This window comes from Taudactylus pleione, unplaced genomic scaffold, assembly GCF_031769625.1.
Source record: "Taudactylus pleione unplaced genomic scaffold, aTauple2 ptg000073l, whole genome shotgun sequence".
Lineage (NCBI taxonomy): Eukaryota > Metazoa > Chordata > Amphibia > Anura > Myobatrachidae > Taudactylus > Taudactylus pleione.
The window spans coordinates 1,050,955-1,063,505 of record NW_028284475.1 but is presented as its reverse complement, the minus strand read 5'-3'; the positions used below and the strand labels follow the sequence as shown (position 1 = coordinate 1,063,505).

The 12,551-nt window shown below is 45.8% G+C and overlaps 1 protein-coding gene across 5 annotated transcripts in view; it reads left to right on the top strand.

Moving 5' to 3' along the window:
* Window positions 1–2,493: 2,493 nt before the first annotated feature.
* The window catches only part of SEMA4A (semaphorin 4A), a 106,418-nt gene continuing 96,360 nt past the window's right edge, over window positions 2,494–12,551 (top strand). The window contains exon 1 of one of the 5 annotated variants that reach the window (XM_088467532.1): window positions 2,494–2,512. The gene's annotated coding sequence lies outside the window, so the exon portion shown is untranslated. The other 4 variants (XM_088467536.1, XM_088467535.1, XM_088467537.1 and 1 more) reach the window with 4 other exon arrangements.

The window sequence follows — 12,551 nt, the reverse complement described above, 5'->3', positions numbered from 1 at the left end:
ACTAATTAATCTAGTATGTTACTATCTATAGCACACTCTCCATCTAGTGGTGGACTTTTGTATTTCACCTAATCCTTCATTACTAATTTATTAGGCACCAGGCACTGTTCCTACTAATTAATCTAGTATGTTACTATCTATAGTACACTGTCTCCATCTAGTGGTGGACTTTTGTATTTCACCTAATCCTTCATTACTAATTTATTAGGCACCAGGCACTGTTCCTACTAATTAATCTAGTATGTTACTATCTATAGTACACTGTCTCCATCTAGTGGTGGACTTTTGTATTTCACCTAATCCTTCATTACTAATTTATTAGGCACCAGGCACTGTTCCTACTAATTAATCTAGTATGTTACTGTCTCCATCTAGTGGTGTAATTTTGTATTTCACCTAATCCTTCATTATTAATTTATTAGGCACCAGGCACTGTTCCTACTAATTAATCTATTATGTTACTATCTATAGTACACTGTCTCCATCTAGTGGTGGACTTTTGTATTTCACCTAATCCTTCATTACTAATTTATTAGGCACCAGGCACTGTTCCTACTAATTAATCTAGTATGTTACTATCTATAGTACACTGTCTCCATCTAGTGGTGTAATTTTGTAGTTCACCTAATCATTATTAATTTATTAGGCACCAGGCACTGTTCCTACTAATTAATCTAGTATGTTACTATCTATAGTACACTGTCTCCATCTAGTGGTGTAATTTTGTAGTTCACCTAATCCTTCATTATTCATGTATTAGGCACCAGGCTCTGTTCCTACCAATTAATCTAGGACAGTAGTTCCCAAACTTTTTTGAACCACGGCACCCTAGTGTATCAGCCATGTTTTCACAGTACCCCTAAGTCAAAAGTTTGTTATTGAGAAATTCAGAAATAAATGTAGTAAAGTGAAGTAAATTGCGCTCACCTGTCGTCCTTAGGGTCAGTTATGTGGTGGTGACAGGTTTGCGCTTCTGTTTGTCCACATATTTACATTACATTGACCATAAATACTTTGATTTGGTGCTGGACCACCAACCTGAGGAACCCCTGCAAGTGTCCCGAGGCACCCCAGGGTGCCACGGCGCACAGTTTGGAAGCCGACGGTCTAAATGCCGACCGCCGGCTTCCAGACTTTCTTATCCCGGCGCGGTACTAATGACAGGCGTCAAAAACTCGACGCCTGTCATTAACCAGACGCCGGAAGACTAACGCCCAGCATACCGAACGTAGGTAAGCCGGGTGCCGGCAGCCGCTGGGGGGGGGTTAGGTTTAGGGCTCCCGGGGGGATTTAGGATTAGGCACCCCTCTGGCAGGGTTAGCTTTAGCCTAGAGGAAGGGGGGTTTAGCGTTAGGCACCCCCCCGGGAGGTTAGGTTTAGGCTAGGGGAAGGGGTTAGCATGAGGCACCCCCCCCGGGAGGTTAGGTTTAGGCTGCGGGGAAGGTGGGGTTAGGTTTAGGCACTTAGAGGGGGGATTAGGGTTAGGCACTTGGGGGGAGGTTAGGGGGGGGGGCATTTAGGTTAGCGATACTTACCTTAGGGACGGTTGGGATTTTCACCCTTGCCGGGCTGCCGCTATCGGGATTTGAACCGCCGACCCTGCGTCCGATGGTAATACCTACTACACCCCTCTGTTCCTACCAATTCATCTAGTATGTTACTATCTATAGTACACTGTCTCCATCTAGTGGTGTCATTTTGTATTTCACCTAATCCTTCATTATTCATTTATTAGGCATCAGGCTCTGGAGCTCATTCAGACCCGCTCACTAGATGCGTTCGCTCGCATGATGTGTATGCAAATTGCGTAGGCAGGGCAATCACACGGCAAGACATTAGCACGCCCACTATGTCTTAGAGTGCGATCGCATTGTGTATGCAGATACCACCATGCTGTCTTAAGATTCCCACTTGCGCACGTCATCTCCAGGAAGTGTATGCAACCATCGGTACATCGGGTAACATTGAATGCGATCGCAGCGCTTGACGGTGACCGTACCCTGCCGCAAACACTGCGATCACTTTAGTGTAAAAACCACCCAGGTGACTTGTACAATAACGCTCCCTCTATATTATGCACGCTTCTAAAACGTCGTTGGGTTGCTGAGGCACCTCCACTCCCCCCATTTCTAGTGGCCAGCCCCTGTCCCCACCCTCAAACGGCTTCTCCTGTCACTCAGTCTGCAGGGCTGTCTATGCGCAGCATACAAACGCATTCTGATCTTCCGCACTGGTTCTCGCACGCGCACTGTGATGCATGTGCAGAATGCAAACAATCGTCTCGCTGCGTGCAATGCAAACGCATCCCAGCGAGCGGGTCTGAATCAGGTCCTCTGTTCCTACCTATTAATCTAGTATGTTACTGTCTATAGTACACTGTCTCCATCTAGTGGTGTAATTTTGTATTTCACCTAATCCTTCATTTTTCATTTATTAGGCACCAGGCTCTGTTCCTACCAATTCATCTACAGCCATGGCCAAAAATTTTGAGAATGACCAAGCCTCGTTGCAGGTGAAATGTGCATCACTTCACTCCACTTCTTTGGTCTGAATGATATACGGGGCTTTTTCCAGATACCAGTGACTGAGGCAATCAGTCCCGATAATACAAGGGACTCCTTCCATGATGTAACACTATTGCTTGCCTCATGGCCGCACAGGTATCGCTAACACACACTATCTATTTCTAAGGAGGGACGCGGGAGTCTCTGGTGCATTTTCTCCCTGCAATGCTTTGTGGTATCAGAGACAATCTAACTCCCCTAAGAGACCACAAGTGACCGCTGTACCTATCTTTCAAGGGAGCACTGTCCCTCTACTCTCTCATTTGTAGTCCTATCCTGAGGAAGACTACCAACAGCAGAGGTAAGGGGACACTTGATGCCCCTCTATTCTATACATAAAACACCAATATGTTACAGCAACCTTCTGTTCTGCCAATTTGAGATGACACTTATACCCCTTTTACACCAGAGCTAAAACCCAGGTTTTAGCAGGGTTAACCCGGGTTGCTCCTAGGTGTAAAAGGGGCTATGGTTGGATTCCCGGGTCGAGTGACCCAGCAATCCAACCCAGGTAACTTGCAGGGTTTTACACGGGAACAACCCATGAAACCCTGCAGTGTAAATGGGAACTCTGGGTCAGAGATTTGTAACTGTGGGCCTGATTCAGACCCGGTCACAAGCGCTGAGCGCTCGCAACCAGGTCGATGGTGGCCCACTGGGCATGCGCACGATGGAGCCGGCTCCGTCGTGCGCATGCGCGAGATCTGGATAGCGACGGGCACTCCGTCGCTCCGGGTCTCGTAACAAAGGGGGCGAGCTGTCGATGGTGAGTGACAGCTCGCCCCCTTTGGTAGGCGGGCCGGGGGCGTGGCCGGCCAAACGGAAGCGTTCCCGAAGGAACGTCTACCGTTTAGGGGCGGCCCCACTGACATCACAAGTGATGTCAGTGGGAGAGCTTCCGGCTCAATTTGAGCCGAAAGGTCTCTGGGGTTTGCGGCCACGAGACCCTACCACAAGGGTCTCGTCGCAAGCCCGATGGTCTTGACCATCGCGACCATCATCATGGCTGCTCACTATAGCTGTGGGTGGTCACCGACAGCTATGCGAGCGGCCAGGAGGCCATTCTAAAAAAAACAAAAGCCCGGCACTGATTCAGAGCGAGTGCTCTGTCCGAGCATCCGGCTCTGAATCAGGCCCTGTGTTCCGAATCTCGGGTCAGACCCAGGATTTAGGTGTAAAAGCTGTATAACTCATGCAGACAAAAATATTTTCCTGGCTACATATTTTAATAAATGTTATGATGAATCTACAGGCAGAAGCATATCGGTGTATAATGGGCACTATGTGTGTCAGATATGGTACACACGATGATTAATATTTCTTATGCCTAGATAGCTATTTTTTTCCCTCTTTGTTGTTAATTACTATCTGATTCATTCATTTTGATTCATAGGCTTTGAGTTTTGAATGTTCAGCTCGCCCTTTTTTCATGGGATTTACAGGATATTAGTTATATCTATGAGTTATATCCATACACAATATTGTCTGATATATAAAATCCTGTTGAGACATGTGTTATATATTGTAGCTAAGTATTCTGATACTTAATGATCATTTTCAGGAAACCGCTTCTGCATGAATAGAATGTTATGAAATCATTATATCATTGTGTCTCATATTGATGCAATATTATTATTTTATAGGTAAATACCTGATGTGTAATATTGCAAGTAAATGTATTCATGATCTGAGACTAATGAATACTGAGAGAGACAATTATTGAATCTTTACGATCCAATAGAGAATGTCATTGATCTGGTATGCATACCGTATATTTCAGTATTTCATTACTTTATTGTTTGGTCTATCTGGGAATTAGAAGGAGATATATATATATATTCACCACATGTAATTATGGTAGGAATGCATGACTAGTTTTTCTCATGTAAATATATCTTATTCCCTGCCATAATTCATTTCACTATAAATTTTTGCTTATATTTAATGCAATTCACGTGATATATGTAAATCTTGTGTGTCTTTTTGTAGCTTTAAACCACGAGCCAACACTTTTACAGCTATGTATATATTATTACATATCATATAAAAGTTTAATTCTAATATTTTCATAATATACAATAAGAGTGGCCAAAACAAGAGTCTTTCCTTCTTTTTTATTCTGTGTGCAGCGCTGTGGAATACGTGTGCGCTACATAAATAACTGGTAATACATACGTTTAGTGATGTAATAGAAATATAATTAATGATAATAATTTAGCCACAAGGGGCGCTGTTGTATTGGTAATCACATGAGTCCACTCTGCGTGTAGATTGCGGGGGGCTGCAGCCTTGAGATAAAGGCCCCCTATTGGTCAGTTAGTGGGAGGATATGTACCCCACCCATGTGAATGTGATAGGGGTAATTTATACTCCTATAGAAGTCCTAGACTGGCAGCTTTTAGTGACAAAAATCTTTATGCTGCACATACCTTGCTACTAATATAGCTTGTCACTGACCTGCAACTTGGAGCCAATTTACCAGGTAATATGGCAGCATTCAGTGAGCAACATTTGCAGGATGGCGTCCTGACGTGCATTAAAAGGGAGGTGATAGAGTTCACTTTCTTCTGGTATAGAGCAATATAATTCTTTCACTCAGATTGAGTTGCACTTTAAGGCAACCTGCTTTCTGGGTCAGTCATTTGGCTGAGCTTATCGGCTGGAGGGGACAAGTGACCCCCTTGTCTTCATTCTGTGTGCTCCAAGCGTCCGCCCGTTCCTGCTGGCTGGCACTGGAGCGACACTAATGGGGTTATTATGGGAGAGGGTGGGAGAGAGAGCAGGATCTTAAATCTCCTCTAATCTGCTTTTCTGGAGCTCACAGTAACCACAGCACTGGCTGGACACAGCGACTGCCAACCGGAACAGCAATGCCAGCCTCACAGAGAACGATCCTGGGCAGAGTAAGTGACAGCGGATATGTGACTGTGAGTTATACCAAATTATATACACACTGCCTTCCCTGCCTACTGCGTAACCTCACCCCATCCCTGGCCTTGTGTCTGCTCTAATGTATCCCCTTCATTCTGATTCCTTACATCTGTGGTGTGCTGCAGAATTACCATGTACCCCTCTCTGATACAAGGCATTTCCCAGAGACTGTAAATGTTCCATGAATGCAAACTATGCCCTATAAACCTCACAGGTCTCTTCTTCATGTGTCCAGCACTATATGACCCTCACAGTTCTCTTCTTCATGTGTCCAGCACTATATAAACCTCACAGGTCTCTTCTTCATGTGCCCAGCACTATATAACCCTCACAGGTCTCTTCTTAATGTGACCAGCACTATATAACTCTCACAGGTCTCTTCTTCATGTGTCCAGCACTATATACCCCTCACAGGTCTCTTCTTCATGTGCCCAGCACTATATAATCCTCACAGGTCTCTTCTTCATGTGCCCAGCGCTATATAACCCTCACAGGTCTCTTCTTCATGTATCCAACGCTATGTAACCCTCACAGGTCTCTTCTTCATGTGTCCAGCACTATATACCCCTCACAGGTCTCTTCTTCATGTGTCCAGCACTATATAACCCTCACAGGTCTCTTCTTCATGTGCCCAGTGCTATATAACCCTCACAGGTCTCTTCTTCATGTGCCCAGCACTATATAACCCTCACAGGTCTCTTCTTCATGTGCCCAGCGCTATATAACCCTCACAGGTCTCTTCTTCATGTGCCCAGCGCTATATAACCCTCACAGGTCTCTTCTTCATGTGCCCAGCACTATATAACCCTCACAGGTCTCTTCTTCATGTGCCCAGCGCTATATAACCCTCACAGATCTCTTCTTCATGTGCCCAGCACTATATAACCCTCACAGGTCTCTTCTTCATGTGTCCAGCACTATATAACCCTCACAGGTCTCTTCTTCATGTGTCCAGCACTATATAACCCTCACAGGTCTCTTCATGTGTCTAGCACTATATACCCCTCACAGGTCTCTTCTTCATGTGTCCAGCGCTATATACCCCTCACAGGTCTCTTCTTCATGTGTCCAGCACTATATAACCCTCACAGGTCTCTTCTTCATGTGTCTAGGACTATATACCCCTCACAGGTCTCTTCTTCATGTGTCCAGCGCTATATACCCCTCACAGGTCTCTTCTTCATGTGTCCAGCACTATATAACCCTCACAGGTCTCTTCTTCATGTGTCCAGCACTATATAACCCTTACAGGTCATGTGACCAGTGCTATATAAGCCTTGCAGCTCTTTTACCTATTGTCAGTACTATCTTTCTTGCCAACTTTACGTTTTGCCCCTACAAGAGTGTTTCCAGTGGGCGGTGCAGATGATAACTGTGTAGGTTTGGTTGCCATTTCTATGTCCTTAACCCCCACACACTCATGGCACAATACCGCGAATCGTGATCACTTTATAAGAGAAATAATTGCTGGGGTGCAGTATCAAACTGTGGTCTAGGTGAAGCCACAAACCACTAGCATACTGGTATAGATGTGTGTGTGTGTGTGTGTGTGTGTGTGTGTGTGTGTGTGTGTGTGTGTATGTATATATATATATATATATATATATATATATATATATATTAGATAGATATAGGAACTTTCTGGTCACGTTCTGCTCTTTATACAGTTTTCTACCATTTATACTGTTTTCGCACTACTATCCTGCTGAATTCCCCAACTTCCTCTCAGGACTTTCCTGCCTCACAGGGGACTGTCCCTTTAAGGATCTGCGTATCCGGCATAGTCCCAGCTTCTGAGGGTCTAAGTATCCCGGAGGAATTTGGAGAATGAGTTTAAAGGATTTCCTAATAAATGCTAACGCCGTCCGCACTTGGAGGAAAGCACATTTCTCACGCAGCTTTGGTGCCCTGAAAGGAGGCGTAGATGCAGTTATTTCTGTGGTACAGAGGATGGGTCGAGCATTGCCGCCTGCACGTTTATTGGTTACCTGGGACATGTACGTCAGTAGTAAGATGTGAATTGGAATATTTGCATTCTGTCTGTGTACCTCGTTCTGTAATATTCCTTTATGTGTCTTACTGATCCGTAATGCGACGTGAATGCGCTTATTTATCTGCTAATTAGTATTTGTTGGGTGACTCACAGTCTTTGCTCGTAGCCCGCTGCCATATTCCTGTGAAAGTTCAATGTACATTAGGACCATATTTATCAAATAATATTTGTGTCATATCTCCCTGTTTTGGGGGGTTACCTGCAAATATTAAGAAGGATCCCCCAAATGTATGAAAGAGGGACCACAGGCGATATCCGATATCTACCATCGTTACTCTGTTTCTGAAAGCAGCCGCAGCCCCTATAGTTTTCCGTGGGTGAGGCGATGCTGTCACATTCACCAGGCTCCTGAGTGCTCACACATCACAGGGACGGGACACTGCTCCTGCGTGTGATTAATAGTACATCTAGGTCATCTATCAGTCTTATTGCTGAGAATAGCGGTGATAAGAAATTGTAATTATCAGATATAAAACCCAATAATTAGTAAATAAGCCCCATAGTCACACACTAGGGCCAATAAATAAACCCTGAATGATACAGGTGGGTTTCTCATCATATTTCTGTATAAAGGCGACATTTCTATGAGGAATAGACAGATTTGTATGACACTCTATTTGCACAAAGCAGCATTTAATACAAACAAATATAAATGGTTTTCTTCATAGCACTTAGTGGGTCTGTGTGCGGCTATGAACACACAGCACTTAGTAATTCTGTGCCTTGCCATGGACACACAGCACCTTGCTATGGACACACAGCACTCGGTAATTCTGTGCCTTGCTATGGACACACAGCACTTAGTAATTCTGTGCCTTGCTATGGACACACAGCACTCAGTAATTCTGTGCCTTGCTATGGACACACAGCACTCAGTAATTCTGTGCCTTGCCATGGACACACAGCACTCAGTAATTCTGTGCCTTGCTATGGACACACAGCACTCAGTAATTCTGTGCCTTGCCATGGACACACAGCACTCAGTAATTCTGTGCCTTGCTATGGACACACAGCACTCGGTAATTCTGTGCCTTGCTATGGACACACAGCACTCAGTAATTCTGTGCCTTGCTATGGACACACAGCACTCAGTAATTCTGTGCCTTGCCATGGACACACAGCACTCAGTAATTCTGTGCCTTGCTATGGACACACAGCACTTAGTAATTCTGTGCCTTGCTATGGACACACTGCACTTAGTAACTCTGTGCCTTGCCATGGACACACAGCACCTTGCTATGGACACACAGCACTCGGTAATTCTGTGCCTTGCTATGGACACACAGCACTCAGTAATTCTGTGCCTTGCTATGGACACACAGCACTCGGTAATTCTGTGCCTTGCTATGGACACACAGCACTCAGTAATTCTGTGCCTTGCTATGGACACACAGCACTCAGTAATTCTGTGCCTTGCTATGGACATGCAGCACTCAGTAATTCTGTGCCTTGCTATGGACACACAGCACTCAGTAATTCTGTGCCTTGCCATGGACACACAGCACTCAGTAATTCTGTGCCTTGCCATGGACACACAGCACTCAGTAATTCTGTGCCTTGCCATGGACACACAGCACTCAGTAATTCTGTGCCTTGCTATGGACACACAGCACTCAGTAATTCTGTGCCTTGCTATGGACACACAGCACTTAGTAATTTTGTGCCTTGCTATGGACACACTGCACTCAGTAACTCTGTGCCTTGCCATGGACACACAGCACCTTGCTATGGACACACAGCACTCAGTAATTCTGTGCCTTGCTATGGACACACAGCACTCAGTAATTCTGTGCCTTGCTATGGACACACAGCACTCGGTAATTCTGTGCCTTGCTATGGACACACAGCACTCAGTAATTCTGTGCCTTGCTATGGACACACAGCACTCGGTAATTCTGTGCCTTGCTATGGACACACAGCACTCAGTAATTCTGTGACTTGCTATGGACACACAGCGCTCAGTAATTCTGTGCCTTGCTATGGACACACAGCACTTAGTAATTCTGTGCCTTGCTATGGACACACAGCACTTAGTAATTCTGTGCCTTGCTATGGACACACAGCACTTAGTAATTCTGTGCCTTGCTATGGACACACAGCACTTAGTAATTCTGTGCCTTGCTATGGACACACAGCACTTAGTGGGTCTGTGCCTTGCTATGGACACACAGCACTTAGTAATTCTGTGCCTTGCTATGGACATGCAGCACTTAGTGGGTCTGTGCCTTGCTATGGACACACAGCGCTTAGTAATTCTGTGCCTTGCTATGGACACACAGCACTTAGTGGGTCTGTGCCTTGCTATGGACACACAGCACTCAGTAATTCTGTGACTTGCTATGGACACACAGCACTTAGTAATTCTGTGCCTTGCTATGGACACACAGCACTTAGTAATTCTGTGCCTTGCCATGGACACACAGCACTCAGTAATTCTGTGCCTTGCTATGGACACACAGCGCTCGGTAATTCTGTGCCTTGCCATGGACACACAGCACTCAGTGATTCTGTGCCTTGCTATGGACACACAGCACTTAGTGGGTCTGTGCCTTGCTATGGACACACAGCACTTAGTAATTCTGTGCCTTGCTATGGACATGCAGCACTTAGTGGGTCTGTGCCTTGCTATGGACACACAGCGCTTAGTAATTCTGTGCCTTGCTATGGACACACAGCACTTAGTTTTTCTGTGCCTTGCTATGGACACACAGCACTTAGTGGGTCTGTGCCTTGCTATGGACACACAGCACTCAGTAATTCTGTGCCTTGCTATGGACACTCTGCACTCAGTAATTCTGTGCCTTGCTATGGACACACAGCACTCAGTAATTCTGTGCCTTGCTATGGACACTCTGCACTCAGTAATTCTGTGCCTTGCTATGGACACAGCGCTCAGTAACTCTGTGCCTTGCTATGGACACACAGCACTCAGTAATTCTGTGCCTTGCTATGGACACACAGCACTTAGTGGGTCTGTGCACGGCTATGGACACGTAGCACTTAGTGGGTCTGTGTGTGGTCTGATCTGATGTTCCTTGTTTGACTATACTCCGGCAGAAAAGGCATACTATTAGGTAGCAACCATGGCCATTGACCTGTTCCTATGATACATCTCTGAGGAACATCTGGAAAACAAGAGTCTGTGCTTATTCAGATCTCTTAAACATAATCTATATTTAAACCACGTCTTTAAACCATGTGTATACCACATACTGTATATCCTGTATTATGCTTGCGCTTCCTGTAACAAGAATACGGATCAGAAACTTACATCCGGACACATTTACAGCTACAACGATGAATAGGATTTCTGTTTTTCAAGATGGCTGAAGTGTGGTTCATATTTCTACCCGTGGTCCAGCAGCAATGGGGCTGCAGCATCTAACAGCCTGTAATATGTATGTAATAAGATTGTTTAACACAGCAGCCTGCAGCCGATGGCACAGGACGGAAAATAACTTACAAAGACCCTGAGTTGTTCCTCATACCTGATTGGTTAATATAGAGGGCAGCAGCAAGGGGTTTGATGCAGAGTCACACCTCCAGGGGGCGCTCACATGAAGAAGATTACTGTCCAAACTTAAAACAAAAATGTGCAAGCTAAAAAAAAATTTTGGAAGTTTTTTTTTTTACCTAGTGTATCTCTCATATTATCTGTCTGAATCTGTAACAACTGTCTTTGCATGCGGCTTCAGCAGTTAGCATGTGACTGACTTGCAGTTTGACGTGGCGGATCCGGCAGATCTCACCTCTTACCACACACGTCTTTCTTGACTGGGGCGAAACACGTCTGTATACCCACATGAAGGTGGGCAGTCTCATCTGGCTTCTAGTTACTGCACAGAGAGGAAGCGGGCACCTCAGCGCTAGAGATATGGTTGGTAACAGGAAGAAGTTAGTGGTATTATTCTCAGATAGGCAAAAATTATTTTGTCTGTTAAAGGCGCAGTAACCGGGAAAATTTAATTTTTCTAAATTACACCTATCACAGGGGTAGGTCTACACACTTCCTAATATCCTATGCTTGGGAATCGGACTATGCCCGCCCCCCTCTGGTAAGGTTGCATGGCCACGTCACACTGTACACAGGGTCATATGACGTTGTGGGCGGTGCCCAGTGGTACTAAAGCTCCTCCCATACCAGACCCAAACTCCCATAAATGCACCTGTACATTCCTGCTGCGCCCACAGGTAGGTGCACATGGCGGATATCATATCTCCGATGGTTCTGGGTCTACACATGTGCAGGATGGGTCCTGCGTGCTCGCTCGCAGCCCCCATTAGCCGCAGTATGATTGTCATGCTGCGGCGTTTGGGAGGCTTCGACAGGAACCGTTCTCCAAAACTGGGGTGTTGGCCCCGATTTCTGGGTGTGCCGAAGCCAGAATGTAGCGCCCATTGGGCCCAGAGTGTGCACAGGTGATTATCATAATTCAGTACGCAGGGGCGATTTAAGAGGCTGGGGTGCAGATATCCATGGCCCCCGCCCCCCTGTAAAAATGGTGCCGGCATATGCGCAGAGCATCAGAAAGACGCCAGGACTTCTGCGCATGCGCTGATTTCTGGCACTAACCTTAGAAATAGAACCTCAACGCCATATTGCTGGGGATTAAATAAGGTAATTGATGCAGGGTGTGCGGTGTGGCCCCCGCGGACTAGGGACCCGTGTGCACCGCGCAACATGCACCCATTATAGATTTGTCACTGTCACTAAGACAGACAGGTATTAAGGATATCCTCTTACAAGTATCCAACCAAAGGCAGAACTACCGCGGAAGCGGCTGACACCGGCTGGAGCAGGGGGTGGGGGCCATATTAGCTGCACCACCTCCAACTATGATCCTTCCGCCTTAGATGTGGGGGGGCTCAGAAGCGCAGCTGGGGCCCCTTGGGCTAGGATCACTTAGGATTTGCAATGGCGACCGGAAATTGGGTGTTACATCCCTATTGGTGCAGTTTATTACAATAGAGAATAGATTCTGACAGGATCTAATAACACAGAG